Genomic DNA, 18,096 nt, shown 5'->3' with positions numbered 1-18,096 from the left:
CAGGCTCTTAACACTTCCTTAGTATATCACATTTATCCATTATTATTTTGAGTGATTTACTTAGTACACTTGTCACACTTACTGACCTGTAGTTCCCCAGATCTCTCCTGAAGCCTTTTTGAAAACAAAAAATAAAATCATCATCACATGCAAATTAAGATATTACAGATCATACATAAATAAATTTATATATCTTAACTAGGTGTTATATTTGTTGCTTACTGTCTACAGTACAACAATCCTTGCTTGCTTGCCATTTGGAAAGCTGTACTTCCAAGAGCACAAGCAAGCCTTTCTACAGAAATGAGAGTGTTGGGTTTTTTTCCTTATAAAGTTTAAGCAGTATCAGTACCAAGATTTAGTGTAAGAGTAATAATATAAACATTTAGTTCTGTGAAAAGAATTATCTTATTTTTCCAGTCTGTAAATGATAGTTCCAGAAATACATGCTCCTGTGTAGTAGCAACTATCCAACTATTTAATAGCTGTCCTAATTAACAGAAAATGCAAATGAGTTTACAAAAACACAGTTATTCATTTGCAAATGAGATATTGTTCAAAGGGAAGTATAACTTTAAATGTCCTGCTGAAACACTGGGATTGAGAACTTCTGCAGAAATTATATCATCATAAAATCATAGAAAAGTAGGGGTCGGAAGGGATCTTTACAGATCATCTAGTCCAACCCCCCAACGAACTAGGCAACTTAAGGCCTAAACCAAGGCAATTTTCAACATACATAGGTATTTTTATCCTCAATGCTTGCATGAAATTGAAGTATCGTTTCACAGGATTTCCGAATGCCTTCTAAATTTCAAGTCCAAGTTTGTACAATTTTTCTTCAGCGTACCATTGTCTTTCACCTTATTTCCTATTCATAAGTCCAAAGACAGTGCTGAAAACAATCAAGTCCTGTCTTAATAAATTAAGTGCCTTTCTGTGACACAAGCTCAAATGTTAAGTTTCATTACGACCATAATTCTGTCGGTAATCTGTTAAACTGAAACATAATAGTGTGTTTAAATCCTTATGCAACTGCTTCAGCTCCTTTTTCACCTCTACATTTTGTATTAGTCTAACAGAAGTTTGTAGTTCTAACACCAATAGAGCGACAGCATGGAATTACCAATTCAGTATGTTTAGTAAAATGCAGGGAGAAAAACAAAACCAAGCCTTTATCATCATCAGTAAAGAGATCATTGGAACAAGTGTAGGGTTCACATTCTAAGTTTTTACAGCATTAAAAAGGAAAAAAAAAGGACATTATTAGAGATGTTGAAAAAACACCTTTCCAAATGTAAGATTAAAACATTTCCTTGACTTAAAAGCCTCCAGGGCTGCTCAGTCTTTCAGACAGTAGAGAAGTTAACAGCACTCAGCTCCTCGCCACTGCTGCCATGGGGATGGGGAAAAGACACAGACAATAAAGCCATATAGAGACTTGATATGAATAGCAGAAAGCAAAGACACCCAAGAGAACAACGCAGTTGCAAAGAGTTATCTCCCCTCTTTCCAAGTTGTGGTAAGCAAGCTGATAGAAACAACAACAACAAAAAATATGGCTGCCAAACCAAAAATACTCTGCCTTTCAACACCTGCATTTTATTTCAAGTACCACACTTACTGTTGTGGTGCTCTTAAAAATCTTTTCATGAAAACCAGAGAACAGTTGAAGCTGGAATGGACTTCTGGAGGTCATCTATTCCAACCCTTTCTACTCTAAGTCATGTCAACAATATTAAGTTGCTCAGATAGACGCCACAACTTTTTTTGACCACCTATTCCAGCATTCCATCATCCTTGCAATATAAAAGTCCACACTTTCTCATGTTTAAAAGCAATTTGCTGTATGGTAATTTGTGTCCATTGCCAGTTCTGTCACTAGACACCACTAGCCTGGCTCCATCCTTTTTACTCCATCCCATAGGGTATTTAAACATATAAGATCCTCCCTGAGCCATCCTGAGCAGCCCCAGCTCTCCCAGACTTTCCTCACAGAAGAGAGGCTCCAGGCCCTTAGTCATCTTAGCGGCCCTTTGTTGGACTCTTTCCACTATGTCCCTGCCTCACTTGTACTTGCAAGCTCAGATGCATACCCAGCATTCCAGGTGTAGTCTCATTAGTGCAGAGCAGAGTGGAAGGACCACCTCCTCAACCTGCTGGCAACTCTTTTTCTAATCCATCTGGGACAGCACTGGCCTTGTTTGCCACAAGGGCATGTTGCTGGCTCACACACATCTTTCCCAACAGGACCATCCAGTCCTTTTCTGCAAAGATTCTTTCCAGACAGGCAGCCCCCAGCACGTGCTGGTGCTCAGGGTTGTTTCTCTCTAGTGGCTGGATTTGGCATTTCCTTTTATTGAACTTCATGAGATTTCTGTCAGACAATTCCTCCAGTCTGTTGAGGTTCCTCTGGATGGCAACATAACTCTCAGGTCTATTAACCATTTTTCACAGGTTTGTATCTTTTGCAAACTTGCTGAGGATGCACCTCTGTGTGAACACCTAGGTGCATGGTAACAAGTAACAAAGCTGTTAAACAGGACTGGCCCTGAGGTACATCACTAGTAACTGGTCTCCAGCTGGACTTGCTGCCACTGATGACAACCTTTGAGCCCAGAAGTTCAGTTTCCAGTCACTCTCGCTGTTTGCTTACCTGGCATATACTTTACCAGTTTGTTTATGAGAATGCTATGGGAGACTGTGCAGAAAGTCTTAAAGTGATGACAAACAACATCCACTCTCTGCTCTCAATCCACCCAGCCAGTCATCACAGAAGGTAGCAAAGCCTGATTTCCCCTTCGTAAACCCATGCTATGCTGACAGCTCCCAATCAGCTTCAAGTTTTTCATAGTTGGAAGTTATTCTAATTCCTGTTATTAATCTTTTCCAATGGCAAGTTTGTTGTTTTTTGTTTTGTTTTTTTTCTGATGTATACAATACAGTTACTCACTAATAGCTGCACATCTACTAATTGGGATGTCCTCAAAACAACCAACAATTTCACTGCTCTGCTTAACAAGCTACTTATTCCAGCCAGGCACTGAAATAACAATGCTTCTTTTTTCTCCACAAATGTATCTAAACTAGTAGCAATGTTGTTGCAGCTGTAATAGCCTAATGATCTCAGAGAAGCAACAAAAACACCCTCCTCCCCACCCCCAAATATACTCACTACTTACTGTTGGGAAAATACAAGTTTACCAGATCATCATGCCTATGAGAATTGTTCTGTCTTTTGAGCATTTTGTTGCTAGCATCCTCTCTATACATCTAGTAGAATGGTCACAGTTTGCCAGGCCCTTGACAGAAGGATCTCCTTTTCTCAAATTGCCTGGCCACCCTGAAATAGACACATGAGGAATTTTAGGGAACAGTTTCTCCATATTTTCTTCCTTAACTGTTTTCACCTTTTCCCTTCCCTTTGAAAATGCAGTGAAGACCTATCAGACCTCAACCTATGCTAAGAAATGGCCTTTGCTTACTCTTACCAGGGAAGAAAGACTGCACAGCATCAAACCCTCTGCATTCAAGTCATGGTGTACCTAGAAGGTAAATATCCTTTCAATCCCTACTAAAACTAAAAACACATCAAAACATTTTGATCAGCAAAAAACCAGTTTTCCATTTCTAGGTAGTGGATAATCCAGCAGCTGGTTTGGCTTAATTGGTAGCTCAACTCTAAGTCTTACAGTAATGGCAGGCTGCAGTTGTGGTTTTACATCCAACAAAGTGTTTCAAACACATGCTATGGCATTAAACTGAACTAGAAGAGCAGATTACAACATGAAAGCTGTATTCTTTCACCAGTTTAGTTTAGTTTAGAGATGTACTGCCAAAAGAGAGTCCATTTTAAAAGCCGTGTTGTGCATTTGGCCAGGACACGTCCGCTGTAGTTCTGACAGACCAAGGACGATTGTCCGACCACACTTTCAGGGGCACTAAATCTGTCTGCAGCCAAACGGTTGACTAAAATGTTTTAAACAAATTTGGACATACTCCCAATCAGATTATAACAATTTTTAGGCAGCTGAAGCCCTGGGCCGACATTAGTTGACAGCATCTATTTAAAAACTCTTTCACACTTGTGCAAAGTTAAATCAACTTGGCACTCTCTCTAGTAGGCAATTGTCTCCTTAAAGTATGAGCACTATTCATCCAAGTGAATTGCTGCATTAAGGGGACAGTTGGCTGGCATGGGGGGGGACAAGGCTGACTGACAATGTGCCTAAGTCACAAAGAAGTTGCAGCAAGTGTTTCTAAAACCCAAAAAGCAGTTAAGACTGTGAATAGATGAAGCTAGTTGGCGACAAAAGTACAGGATGTTTCCGGGGAAATTGCTGATAGTTCAATAAGCTTCCTAACTATGACTAATCTTAAAACAGTTCTTGTGTCTTGTTTTGTAAATTTAGCACTTCCAGTGTTTCAGAGAATTGCAGTTTACTACTTAACCCCTTAACATCAGCTAAATATTGCAGCACCAGTTATTTGTGGAGGGTTTTTTTTACAAAGCTATGTATGCTAAATGAGGAAGAGCTCTGGGGATGTGCATTCTTCCCAGGGAGGGGATTTTATTTCATGCATGAAATGTTAATAAAGAAACATGTACCAGCATTTAAGGACTTATTTTCAAATTATTCTAAGGAGATTACAACATTCAAGTCCCCTTTCCCTTTGTGAAACTTCAAAGAAAACCATACAATGCCAGTGCTTAGGTGAAAATAAACACACATACTGTTGAATTAATTCATGATCCCAACAGATATCAGGAGCACTGAAATAAAAACCTGACCTGAAAGGGTGACAAATGATATCTTTTTGAAGAAGTATGGCTGAATATTACATAAGCAGTAGTTGTATTTGAGTTCATTTTTCAAATACTAATTCTTTGTTATTTACATACACGCTACAGATACCATTGTGTAAAGCACAAAGAAAGACACTAAAGATGCCATTGTCTACTGTGGAAGTCAGTGGTACTTGGATACTACTTGCAAACATGAGATAATATCCCTTTCAACTTTTAGTGTAAATGAGCTGCCCTCTTCCAACCTCAGTGTGATCACAGAATGCCACTCAGGATACCAGCCTGATGCTGAAAATACTAAGTCCCCCAAATCCCACACAACTTGTTACATAAAGCCTGTTAAATCTAAATGATATATGGATTCCTTTCAGTTACTTAAGGATGAACTGCTTAACATCTGCTAACAGTTTAGAAAGTGTTTTAAGTTTTCTCATGATAATTCTTATGCCACATAGACCAACGAGTTTGCTTCTGTAAATATTTGTAGTAAAAAATAAGTTACATCTTATTCACTGGACAATTACTATAACTGTACTATGTAATTTTAAAAAGGAAAACTTCTTTGATTCAATTGCTAAATTATCCTAGCTGTTTGAGCTAATAGATCCAATTTCACTGCCTGTAAAGGCTGGCAACACTTCTTTGTCTTCATTTTATACTCCAATGAAGCCTATTTCAATAGTTGATTCCACTTATCACAGAAGATAATTTGGTCCTTTTGTTTAAAGCTAATCCAGCTTTCCCTGAAGTCAAGGGGAACTTTATACTTGACTTCAGTGTGAAGCAGGATCAGATTCTAGAACAGTAATGCTAAAGTATCTGTGAATAAGAATAGGTTCAGATTTTTCCAATTCTTCATGAGCTAAAACAATCCTCAACTGATTTGGTGAAACTAACAATTAAAAAAATGCAAAAAATCTCCACTTTCCATTTCAGATTCAAGCACATGAAGTTGTTTTACATGGTAAGGTTTTTTAAAACATAACATCATCTCATTCAAATTTTCTGACTGTAAAACTGTACAATCTAATGCATCTGCCTCATTATTTCAGAGGAATTGAGAAGTTTAAAAAAGTAACAATCCCTCAAGTCTAGGAAATACTTCAAGAGACACAATGGTTTCCAAGCTACAGAAATCATGCAGCAGTAACAGTTACAAACTTATAAATTCCCTGACAGTGCAGTTAGAGTTTCCTCAGAAATGTCTTACACTGTGGTTAGTTCACTGGCTCAAAAGTTTTGGCAGGTTAATATGTCAGCCTGAGATTATTTGATTCAGATACCTGCATTATCTGGCTCCCTGGATATACTATACTACATATAATGCAGTAAACAATGTTTACTTCTAAGTATTTGTATAACAGAAACAGTAAAATAAAACAGATCTACACAGTCAAATTCAGTCATGTGTCAGAGCCAAGCTAAAGAGGGAGGGGGAGGTAATCAAAAAGCCTTAGATTTAACAACCAATGCAAATTAGTTTCAGAATATTTAAGGACCTTGTGCCATTTTTTAATAGAAAGTTACCCTTCTGATGACATTCTTTTTAATATTTAAAGCGGACAAAGACTTAAAAAAATGGTAACTTCTATTACGACTCACATTTACTGTTGTAAGTCACCAACACTTTTGAACAAATTAAAACCACCAAACTAAGTGAGCTCATTCACAACCAGCTGTAATCAGAATTTGAAAGTAAAATAAGCTGCTCCAAGCATAGAGGATTTTCCCCACCACATATTCATTAACTAAAATCTGAGAAACACTTAGGAAAGATAAGGTTAAAAGACAGATGAGAGATTTGTGTTTGTGTTTTCAAAGAAAGTAAAATCTTGCAACTATGAGATCAATTCATTCTAACACCTTAGAAGTTTTGGTGATCATAATCAACTAACAAATTAAACCTAACATTCCCTTTTTAAAATAAATCCATCAGATTTAAACCAAAATATGTTTTGCACTTAAAATTATTGCTTTCTATATGCTTATCTAAAAGGCAACACATTATTAACTTATACCTTAAAATGTAACACTCGTTATTTATATGAATTTCGATTAGAATTTCCATTCAAATGTCACTGAACACAACTTAGGAAGAAAAAAGTCTTGCATATAGGTTGGGCTTACATTGTTTGAATAATTCTAGATAGAGCTTAAAATAATTATCAAAACACTTTATTATTACATTGCACACAGAAAAATCCATGCCCCTGGCAAAAAAAAGAAAAAAAAAATTAGTGTAAAACGAATATATAGTTAAGAGTTACTGTATTTTATGACCAGTAAGACTCAGCCTCTTCCTTTGGGAAAAGAAAATAGGAAGAACAAGTGCAAAACAAAGTAAAAATAGTAATTTAAAATAACTATATAAAGTCAAGGCGTCATGCTTGTTAACGTAAATCACTTTGTATTAACTTAGCTGTGGTTTCACCATGTAGCCACCAAGTTTAAATACATTCTGAAGGTACGTCAGACCTAAAGTAAAGGGGCAAGGGGGTAATCAAGAAGCCTTAGATTTAATAACCAATGCAAATTAATTCCAGAATATTTAAATACACCTACTTGGTATGAACAAGCCAAACATTTCCAGGGAAAAAATTTTTCATCTATAAACTAAAACTCATGTGATTTTATATATATCATGACAGCTTGAATCAATCAGTTCTACAGCATACAAGCTAAGAAATACTTCCTAAAGTGAAAAGGCTTGACATCTTTAGCTAATTACATAATTATATATAATTATTCAGTAAGCTATTTTGTAAGCTTATCACTTTAAATAACATCAACCACTATGATTTATGAATTGTGTTTAATTTTATGTGTATAACTGTACTTAAAGTACAGAACTTTTTACTTTTTTACAATACTTTTTATTTGAAAGCAAAAATAATTGTCCATATTACTACTGCATCTTAGTCTCAGCATTTACTTTTTGTGTCTTCTGAAGTTGAGATTTTTGTACTTGTTTTGCATTGTTTTCAAAAGGTTTTCAAAAATTGTTTTAAAAAAATATTTTTCTCTATGCTCTGTTTCTGTACAGAGTATTTAACTTACTGTGACACCCAGAATCAAGTCTGGGTGTTCACAATGAGACTAACATACTCTTTTTCTCTCTCTCCAATGCACACATTTCAGACAGATTTTGATGAGCTGATCTGACCAATACTATTATAACCTTTAATGATCCTTTAAACAAATCTTTAACATTGGCATTGGTTAAACAAACCCCTCCCTCTCTTTGCTTTCAGTCATAGAATCATAGAATGGTAGGGTTGGAAGGAACCTATAGATCATCTAGTCCAATCCCCCTGCAGAAGCAGGTTCACCTACATCAGGTTTCACATGTCCAGGCGGGTCTTGAAGACCTCGAAGGAAGGAGACTCCACAACCCCTCTGGGCAGCCTGTGCCACTGCTCTGTCACCCTCACAGGGAAAGTTTTTTCTTATATTTAAATAGAACTTTTTGTGTTAACTTGTCCTGTTGCTAGCTACTATAGAAAAAAGAGATGTCCCAACCTCCTGACACCCACTATTTAGATATTTGTAAATGTTAATAAGATCTCCCCTCAGTCTCCTCTTCTCCAGACTAAACAGCTCTGTCATTCTATTACGCACCTTCTACCTAGAATGTGGGGGTGGGAGCAAAAAACCACCAAACCCAAAGAACATGCTTTGACAAAAATCCCAAATATCACGTGACTCAAACCAAAGAGCACACTTACATTTTAAGATATTTCTGCTTGAAGAAAACTTCAAAACAGAATCAGAACTGCCATCTGTTATTGAAAGAACCCATTCTGAAAATTTCCCTTTAACTAAACTTTCAAAAACTTTCACTTGAGATATGGAGAATATTTTCTCCTGAATATAGCAGAGGGAGAAAAAAAAAAAAGAAAAAAAGAAGAGAATAAAGGAGATCTGCCTAGATGGGCATCTGGTCCAATTCACGACAACTGTTCTTTAACTCAGTTTTACTTAATGAGCAGGCTCATCAAAGAGGAGAAACACTGCTAAAAATCAAGATTAAAAAAAAAAGCAACCAAACAAGAAAACCCTAAGTCTTTCATCTCCATGCAGTACAAGACAACATTCTCACAAGAATAGCACACAACCCACCTGTGCTAGTCATCACACCAAGTAGAGAATGGTCTTTGCCCTACAGCTTTTATCTAAGCCTTGCATAAATTTTCATTACGAAAAAGAAAAAAAAATTCCAAACATTGTATTTTCAAGTGCCCTTTTCACTTAAGATTTGCAAGATTTTCTACAGAGATGTTTGCAGTTAGTCACAAATACTAAATACTATGTATCAATAAAGCTACCAAAAGTAGTAAAATATTCTGCTGGTACATTCTGTTTTCAGCTCAAGAAGTTATGTGCCAAATAGGGCACAAAACACTCGCTTTTATCACCACAGGCTTTCCTCCCATTTAATCTCACCTTTTCTTAGTCCTCACATGACTATAAATGCCACATCTCTACAGATTTGTAAACTTGAAGTTTGCTATTAAGTTTGGTGCAGATTTTTATTTTAAGATGTTTGGAGACCACTGTTTTATACTGATTACAGACTTACAAATCACATTTCATTCTCTGTTTCTCACAAACTAACCTTGTTGAAGCTTTAGCTGATACAGTACAAATTTTGCCTGTTAATATGTTTCTGAAGATCTCCATTTGGAAATCTGTAAGGTAAGACTTAAATCAGATATTCAGAACACACCATCAGAATTAAGGCAAAGAAAGGATACAAGAGAACTTAAAACATAACTTCGAAAATGCACTGCTAAACTTATTGACTTGTTTTAAACATTTTAAAATGAAATACATAACTGTTGTATTTATGTTCAGATTTCCTTCCTCAACTACATCTTTTTATTAATGTTTTCCTTTCTACAGTTTGGCAAGTGGATGCCAGTTTCAGATAAATACATAGCTTGAAAACAAGAACATACATTAATTGTATCTTCATTTTTCAGCAGAACATGCTTTGACCAAGACCTTAGCAGTATTATTCATCTTTGAGGCATGTGTTCATTAAATTAAATCTATTGAAAGACCAGCTGTTACAAATCTGACCAACAGTCCACCTAGTCCAAATACCTCTGAGTCAGACCAAAAGTTCACCACCAGTCCCCACAACCTGAGATGCTGGACAATACTGGATGCTCAGAAGACGAGCATAAGAAGAAAGCCTGTGGCCATGTTATTCTTGGAACAGTCTTTTAGCTTCTGAACTTTAGGATACTGCTGCTGGCAAAAGTAGAGCACTTACGTTGAACAAACTAAGCTGGTAAAAAACAACCAGAAACACGACAAGTGTGGAAAGGATGAGCAGGGTATAGAGAAGAACTTTGGAGGCTGGGGAGATTTTTAATTATTTTTCTGTGAATATAAGTGTCAGCCATGACTTTAGTTTCCAATAAAACATTCTTGAAAAGCATGAAAGATACTCTTCATGAACAACTCAGACCTATTTTTCCTTTGTCACACATTAAGCAAATATTAATTTTGTTATCTAACCACACTTAAAATAACTCACTAACCAGGCTTGTTCTTATAATTTGTTTTAAGGCTTCTTTTCCTGGCAGACTGCCAAAATAGTTATAATGCTATACAATCACAATACTCTAGAGATTCGTAGTACCCTCTAATTACTCTTGAAAAACCTTCCACAACTACTGCCTTTTCTTACTATCATGAGGACATTAAGCATGGCTGAAAACTTTACAACTTTTAGCCTGCATACTGTATTTTTCTTCCTGAAGCTGAACTTTACACACATCATCAGAAAGTTTGCCTGAACTACGGGCAAACATTTGAAACGAGACTGAACATGAAGACTGAACATGAACACCAACACCGTCCTCCACTCTGATCCTTCTTTTGCTGCTGGGTCATCAGTCCTGGTAAGCATACCTGAGACCTGACCGCACTCATGCTTTGTCATTCACACTATGAATAAATCATTATTACTCTCTTGGTTTTGCAAGATTAGAAGGTGCTTTGGGCATGTGCAAACAAAAGAAAATAACCCCATTGAACCAAAGTCTTGCAATATGAAGACTGACTTTAAGTATCAAACACCGCAAAATGCTCCTGAAAGTTTTCCCTGAAACAGGGTAAATGCTGTGACCTACAACAATTTACCCATGTGGGTGTGTTTACTCAACAATTTCAATGAAAGTCAAGAAAGCTATTCACTTTTGCAATTCAGTTCTAGCTGATCCTAAAATCTGAATTGAAGGGGTGCCTCAGAGGTTTTGAAGAATCATTTACTTTCTCTGGACTTCTGTAGACTTCTAGTGTGAAGAAAATCACAGGAAGATCTATCTTGAGATACAGAAATTGTTCATCCCCCTGAAGTACCAATTTGAAAGAAATTGTTCCAAGTTCAGGAGCATCATCAGAATTCAAAAGATATTTAAACATTTAAGATATATATGTAAACAATATAGATACTTATTAGAGTCATATGACGTTATTTTAATAGCATTTGCCTTCCAAAAATACAAAGACAGAATAAAGCCAGATTAGCAAAAAAAGTTAACTAACATAATCTAACACTAGAGAGTCAAGAAAAATCAAAGCAAAACCCAAGTCTTGGCCACATCAGTCGACGTGGCCAAGGATCTGCTTCCTGACAACACCACTGGGCCACAGAGCTCAGGTAAATGCCAGCACCAGCAGCCCTGACAGAAGACCCTCAGCTCGATGGCTCATTTCAGTTCAGTGTGACTTTGAAACCTGATGCTCTACGCAGGTGCCCACCCAATGTGACACTAGAAAGAGTACTTCCCATTCTATTGCCAGTTGTCCTCTATGTTTTAAAAGAATATGTATTTAAGTATCTAAAGGGAACAAACATCAAGCAAAAGTAATAATGTTTACTTAATTTCTAGCATTAACACTACTATCTTCTTGACCTCTGACCCTGTAATCGGTCATGCATGTCAACTTCACATAAGGCTGCAGTCCCCCTCGTTTCACTAACTGGCTTTGGTGCCAGTTTTGGCTTTGATGGATTGGCACCTTTAAAGATAAATCCCCATAGGTGGAAATGGCAGTAAGAATAACCTCTTAAAACCTAAAATGAAACTTGTCCTACAGTTAGTTGACAGTACCTTTTCAGCATTACTTTTTCCCTACTGAATTCAGCATACACATGGAAATTTGTCCAGGTTTGCCTTCAAAAGTTGGCAATTCTTAACACAATCTGGAATCCTGCAGCTCTAAGTCAGTGGTTTGAATGCAGATGGGGACTGTAGTGATTGAAAGAAGTTACCATATGGCAACTGTAAAGTAGTTTGTATTAAAAAAGTAATAAAAAACTAGTGGCTGCCACATCATAAAATCCATCACTATGAAACAGCATCCTACTAGCATTCTCAAGGAGAACAAAAGTAAAACGAATACCAAGATTGAGCTGTCTACTTGTATTTGGAGGTGGTTCCTCCAGGATGAAAATTAAGCCATTCTGGTAGTTTCAGAAACTACGCTTCTCCCTCACTAATCAATCTGTTCCATACACTATCAGAGGATATCCAGTGCCAAAGCCTGAAACCTTTCACAAGGACTTCACAGAAACCACAGATTGTGTATGTATACACGGAAGGTGTCCTATCTCAAAAAGGCTGCTTGATGTGACATGGCAGAATAAGGGCACGTTCCTGAAGTAGCCTTCCCGTTAATACTGACACCAATATTTAAATTAACATCAAGGTAGCTTACTCAAACTGTGATCAAACCATGAGGCAAAACAGTTGGATCCAAGTACGGAACACAGATGAAAGAACGCATTTCTTTTAACCAACTGTTTGAAAACAAAGAATTATCTATTGAAAACATGCAGCTTTTGTCCACAGACAGCGGTTACAGAAAAGTAAAACAACGCAGCTACTTTGTTCATAAAGTAAACTTTGACCACATAAAATGACATATGCCACACCACAGACTTTCACATCACTGTCACATGATTGCCATAATTTATGGGAGTGAATAGAGTGCTAATCTCAGTCCTTGGGAGCTGCAGGAAGTATGCAAAGCTCAAAATAAAGAATATTCCTCTAGTGCAGAAGTGTAGTTCTCCTCTCTGCTACATGAATAAAAACCTTACATTATGAACTGCAGTTTTTCAAGAATTCTGTTACACAGTGTGCAACACACCAAAGATTTAAGACAAATTTTTCTAGTGATTTCAAATAATGTAGCAATTTAAATATACTGTCAATTTTGCACATCTGTTTTGTCACCAAAGAACTGTTGTTAAGCCATAAATATTCTCTTGAAAATCTCTCTTTATAAGAAACACAGATTAAAGCTACCTTGGGCTTACTACTCTCATTCCAAATGAAGTTCTTCAGGTTTCAAAGAGTGGTATTGGGGCCAAGATATTAAAAAGTTATTGAAAACTGGATCACTAGCTCAGCATGCAGCAAAACCAACGAGAAGGCCCCGTTTCCTGCATCAATCCCCAGCCTGGGGTAAGTGTTGATGTGAACCCTCCAGCGTGCAAGTTGAGAGCTCTCTCATACCTAGCTTCCTCGCTTTCACAAATTTTGTAGACATTGTTCATCTGGGAGACCTCTGCTGCCAAATTTGTTTGAAATCAACTAACAGCCAGAAGAGTTACTAGAGGGATTGATGGCATCCAGATATCGCAGTTGCATTTGAGCTGCAAGTTCTGTTGAAATAAAGCTAACAAAATCCATGGAATAATTACTAGCAATCGCTGCTACCCACCACTGTCACCCTTTCACACGCCTGGTATCACTGGAACTTTTTCTTCAAAATTCAGCACTATGCCAGTGCTGCTCTCTTTCTGTTCCCATCACAGATACTAGCTACCTCATCACTAAATTAACCCAGACACCTTCCTTGCCTGTGCAAAACACAACCTCAGCCTCCACTCTATGCCCATGTTCAGCAGGAACTTCCTCCAGCAAACTTTGCAAACAACCATCAGAAATAAGGGTGAAAGTGTAAGGTTTTGGAAAGGAACACTTCTTACACAGATGAAACTTGTAGAAACATGAGTTATGGCAAAACTACACTACAAGTGTAATTGACAAGGCAATTTTATCAAAGATCCCTCTTTGAGGGCTTACTTTCCAAAATGAAAGACAAGATTCTGAGGCAAACTTTTTTATCTTGCTGCCCTGACCAAAGGTCAATTTGATTGTAAAATTTGCCTGACATTTTATTCAGCTGTCTATGAATTAAAAGAAAGAAAATACACCCTGTTTGGTAATATGGTCCAAGTACTAAACTGGTTTTGGAACATTCTGACAGTTTAAGTAAATCCCAGTATCTATTTCTTTTTTTTTTTTAATTCATGACCATTCTCTGCTTCGGTATGATCATACCAGTAGGTATGATGCACCTTAACCACCATGAGGTTCAGAAATATTTATAATCTAGTTTTCCCAGTACACACAGACGCTCATCTGGAACGGATCGTTTTGAAAGGACCGCAATAAACCTGTATTTGCAATACTGTCTAATGGAGAAGACAAGCCGCTAGCCCTTGGCCCGAAGGATGTGCGGAAGACTTCACCTACAGCGAGCCCGCGGGTACAAAGAGTGCAGAAAGTTACGTGCAGTCGCCGCAGGAACGGGGCCTGTGCGCCTTATTTTTATTAACCGTAAAGGAGACGAGGGGCTTTAGTGAAGTGTTTAGATTGAACATTTTAAATTACCGACTCAGAAATGTAAAGCAGTCGTGTTCCTGTTCGATGCAGTGAGACAAATCAGAACAGTGAGAAAAACAGAAAAGGAAAAAAAAAATAATTCCACGCAGGCCGAGATCCAGGCAACCCGCAAATTAATTTCCTGAATTTCGCCCTCTGACACTCTCCGGCCCCGGCCGGCTGTGCCGAAAGGTGTCGGCGCTCGGCTGCCTGCGCCCCGGAGCTGAGCCGGGACCGGCTAACGCAGAGCACCAGCTCGGGCGGGGAACGCCACCTCCGGGCCACGGGCACTCGATCGCGGCGGCCAGGCGAGATGGGGCCGGGAGAGGAGCTCAGCAGCAGCGGGGTTCGGGTTGGGGGCGGGGGGCGCGGCGGAGGCCTCCCCTCACAAACTTACTTCCCCTCTGCCCGCCCGCCCCCCGCAGCCAGCCCAGCCCAGCTCCGGACGGCGTGGAACGCCGCAGCTCCCGCCCGTCCGACCCCTCGGCCCCGCAGGCGGGGGCTCGGGCCCGGAAGAAAGTTGCTGAAAAACTTTCTACGGAGAAAGGGGCCGGGGGTGAGGGACGCTCACCCCGCACCCCCTCGGGGCGCTGTGGCGGGGCCGCCCGGGAGGGAGAGGCCGGGGGCGGGCGGCCGGGGCCTAGCGCCACGGCGGGCGCCGCCGCCATCGCGGCCGCCTCTCCCGCGAGGCGAGGGAGCAGGGACGCGGCCGGGTCCTCACCTGCCTCTCTTCGGCGCGGCGGGTGGGAGAAGGAGGGGGGGAGGGAAGGAAGCGGGGCCCCCCCCGCTCCTCCCGGAGCCGCGGCGACCCGGGGAGGGAAGGGGGGGAGGAGGGGAAGGGAGGAGGGACGAGGAGCAGGAGGAGGGAGTCGGGCGCTCCGGTGCGTGCGGGAAGCCGGAGCCTCGCTGCGGGAGGAGGAGGAGATTCCCCGCCCCTACGGCCGGGATCTCCGGCGGGCGCCGCGGCCCCTCCTCCGCGCCGCGCTTCCCCCGCCTCCGCGGACGCCCCGGGCCAGGCCCGCCGCACCACCCTCCCGACAGGGGCAGGGGCTCGGGCTCCACGCGCGCGTCGGAGACCGCGGGGAGGAGCCGGGCCGCCCCCACGGAGTCAGGCTGGCCCCGGCCCCCTCCTCCGCGCCGCCGCGCGTGGAGCGGCTGCTCCCCTGGCGGCCCCGAGGTGAGGGGGCGGCGGCCGAGAGCTGGGGCGCGTCCTGGTCTGTGCTGCCTGGCGGCTTGACCAGGGGCAGCTGCCTGTCCTCGTGTCTCCCCGAGCTGGGGCAGCTGTGCGGTCGAGGGACCCTTGTCGGGGTAAAATACAGGGCGGGGGGAGTGGCCGAGCCGCTGAGCCGCTTCTCGGCGTGCCAGGCAGGTGACTTCGGTAAGCCTTTCTCGACAGGGAAGCTGAACCTGAAAAACACCAGCAGTGGAGCCCTTCGGCGTGGTTTGAGAAAGACGAACAAAAATAACATTAAAACTCTTCAACCAGGCATGTCCAGGTGGGCCGTGGCTTAGAATCGGCAGATTTCATTTCTTTTGAGTCGAACCGATGCCGAAGCGCGGGGGCTGGCTGCGGGCGACCGAGGCGTTGCGGCGGTGGGAGTGGGGCACCGCTTGAGGCTCGGGAATGCCCGGTGCTGCACCAGAGGACAAACCCGTCGCCCCGAACGCCGGGCAAACAAAGAACAAGCCTCTAAATAACGCACCGGTAACTCCGTGGTATGTTATGTTACGGGTTTCCCACTTGTCGCAATTCCAGAAATTAGCGTTTAGCATTTTAAGAAATACAGAATTGGATTTGTGTCAAGGTGGGCTTCAAGGAGAAAGGTCGGTCGATGCATCTCGCCTTCAGAACTGCAGACTGCAGGAAGAAGTGAAAGAAAAAACAACCCTAAAAACCGAAGTTATTGAAGTTTACATGGGCAAATCAGCAGTTTGCATTCAGCATTATCTTTTAATGTTTTCAGCTCACTAACAGTTAAATTTGGTACTGGAATATCATTTCTTTCGTTCACAGGCTGGTTATAAAACTAATTGTATTGATCAGTGATGATAATGTAATATATTTTTAATCTTTAAAAAAAAAATATGAAATGGATTGTCTAACTTATCTTCCAGACAGTGCTGTGGAGTAATTTATGACAAAGTAAACACGTGTATTTACTTTTACATGACCAAAAGTACATCAAGCAGTTAACAACATAGAAATAAAAGCAGAAATGTTTCAGATTTGGAGACTCCTTACTATAAATTGTACTCATGTAATCCTGTTAGAGGGGTGAAGTTTATCATGTTCCTGTGATGTCAGGAGCCTAAATCACATTACACACAATTGACTCTTAATTTACAAATCAAAGGCGAGTTTTACAAATGGACTTGGGCAATGGTTTACTGAGGAGGAGTGTTTGCAGACGGGTCAGAGCTCTGGGCCTGCGACAGCCTCATGGCACTGGCTGTCTTTACTGTAGTCTTGGGTGAGAGCAAGAGCTCCTGAAATAGTTGTGAGGTTTTTATACAGGGAAGCATTAATGCATAGTTAATTTTACAGCAAAATGGTGAAACATGCAGATCTGAAAAACGGAACAAGCCGTAAGTATGTCATAGTCTTTGTTATATTTCAAAGTTACTCGTTTTTCTTAAGAAATTTTTCAGCATTGGAGTAAAGCTTTATAGTTGGAGACATATTGTCTCTTGCCAGCTGTCACTGTTATTTGACTTCTAGGTTTCAGGCCTGAGATCGATGAATGGGATTACATAGCTGTCTTTTCTCCCAGCACCTGCCTGTGCCTATGTGGCACCAGAAGATTTGTTTGGATTCTCAGTCTGTTGCACCTCTCCCATTGCTTTCTCTCCTCAAGACCCTTATAAGGAATGATTTGGTGGATTTCTGAAAGACTGAACAATTGACCGTGGCCTCCACTTGCTGTTTTACATGTATGTGTGCTATTTATTGGCTGCCACCAGCTATTACTGGGGCTACATCAGTGATTAGCTTTGGTCAGTAGCAGAGAGACCGACACAATTTCAAGGTCAGTGTGACTAAAATAGCAGACCAGTTGGGGAGAAGATGAGATGACCAGTCCCATAACTGACAGCAAGCTCAGATCCACACCATATGGACATGAAAGAATAGATGAGGGTTTGAGTCGGGAGTCTTGGAGGCTCTACATGCTTTCATTGCAGTGGAAAATTTGTCTGCTTCTTAAATTGTCTTACACTTGTCACTGATAATCTGAGCGTTCCTCATTTTTATGAGGAAATGTTGAACAGGTGACTTGAAACCATCAGACTGCTGGTGTTTCAGTCCATTTAATCATGTACTGGAGGGGACTAGGGGTGTCATTGCCAGCAAACCAGGCTGCAACCTGTCACCATGTTTTACTGAGGTAAACTCCTTTATGTCACTGCACTGCTGTTGCTGAGTGGGCTCTCAAATCCCTGCAGTGCTAAGAATGGTGCAGGTGTACTGATACAATTCAACATTCGCTCAGGAGGCATCTGCTGAAACTGGCACCAGGCTGGGCTGAGAGGCAGCCAAGGCCAGTGTCTGCTTTTAGGAGTTTCCCATCCCTTTTATTATTTTACATTAAAGTCATATTT

The 18,096-nt window shown here is 40.7% G+C and overlaps 1 protein-coding gene across 1 annotated transcript in view; it reads right to left on the bottom strand.

The window, feature by feature from the left end:
- YES1 (YES proto-oncogene 1, Src family tyrosine kinase) overlaps nucleotides 1-15,444 on the bottom strand; it is a 47,204-nt gene extending 31,760 nt beyond the window's left edge. Inside the window, exon 1 of the mRNA XM_061994803.1 lies at nucleotides 15,221-15,444. The gene's annotated coding sequence lies outside the window, so the exon portion shown is untranslated. The remainder of the gene's footprint in view (nucleotides 1-15,220) is intronic.
- Between the last annotated feature and the right edge of the window lie 2,652 nt (nucleotides 15,445-18,096).

The sequence above is a fragment of the Colius striatus genome, chromosome 4, assembly GCF_028858725.1.
Source record: "Colius striatus isolate bColStr4 chromosome 4, bColStr4.1.hap1, whole genome shotgun sequence".
Classification (NCBI taxonomy): Eukaryota; Metazoa; Chordata; class Aves; order Coliiformes; family Coliidae; genus Colius; species Colius striatus.
This window is presented reverse-complemented; position numbering and strand designations above follow the sequence as displayed.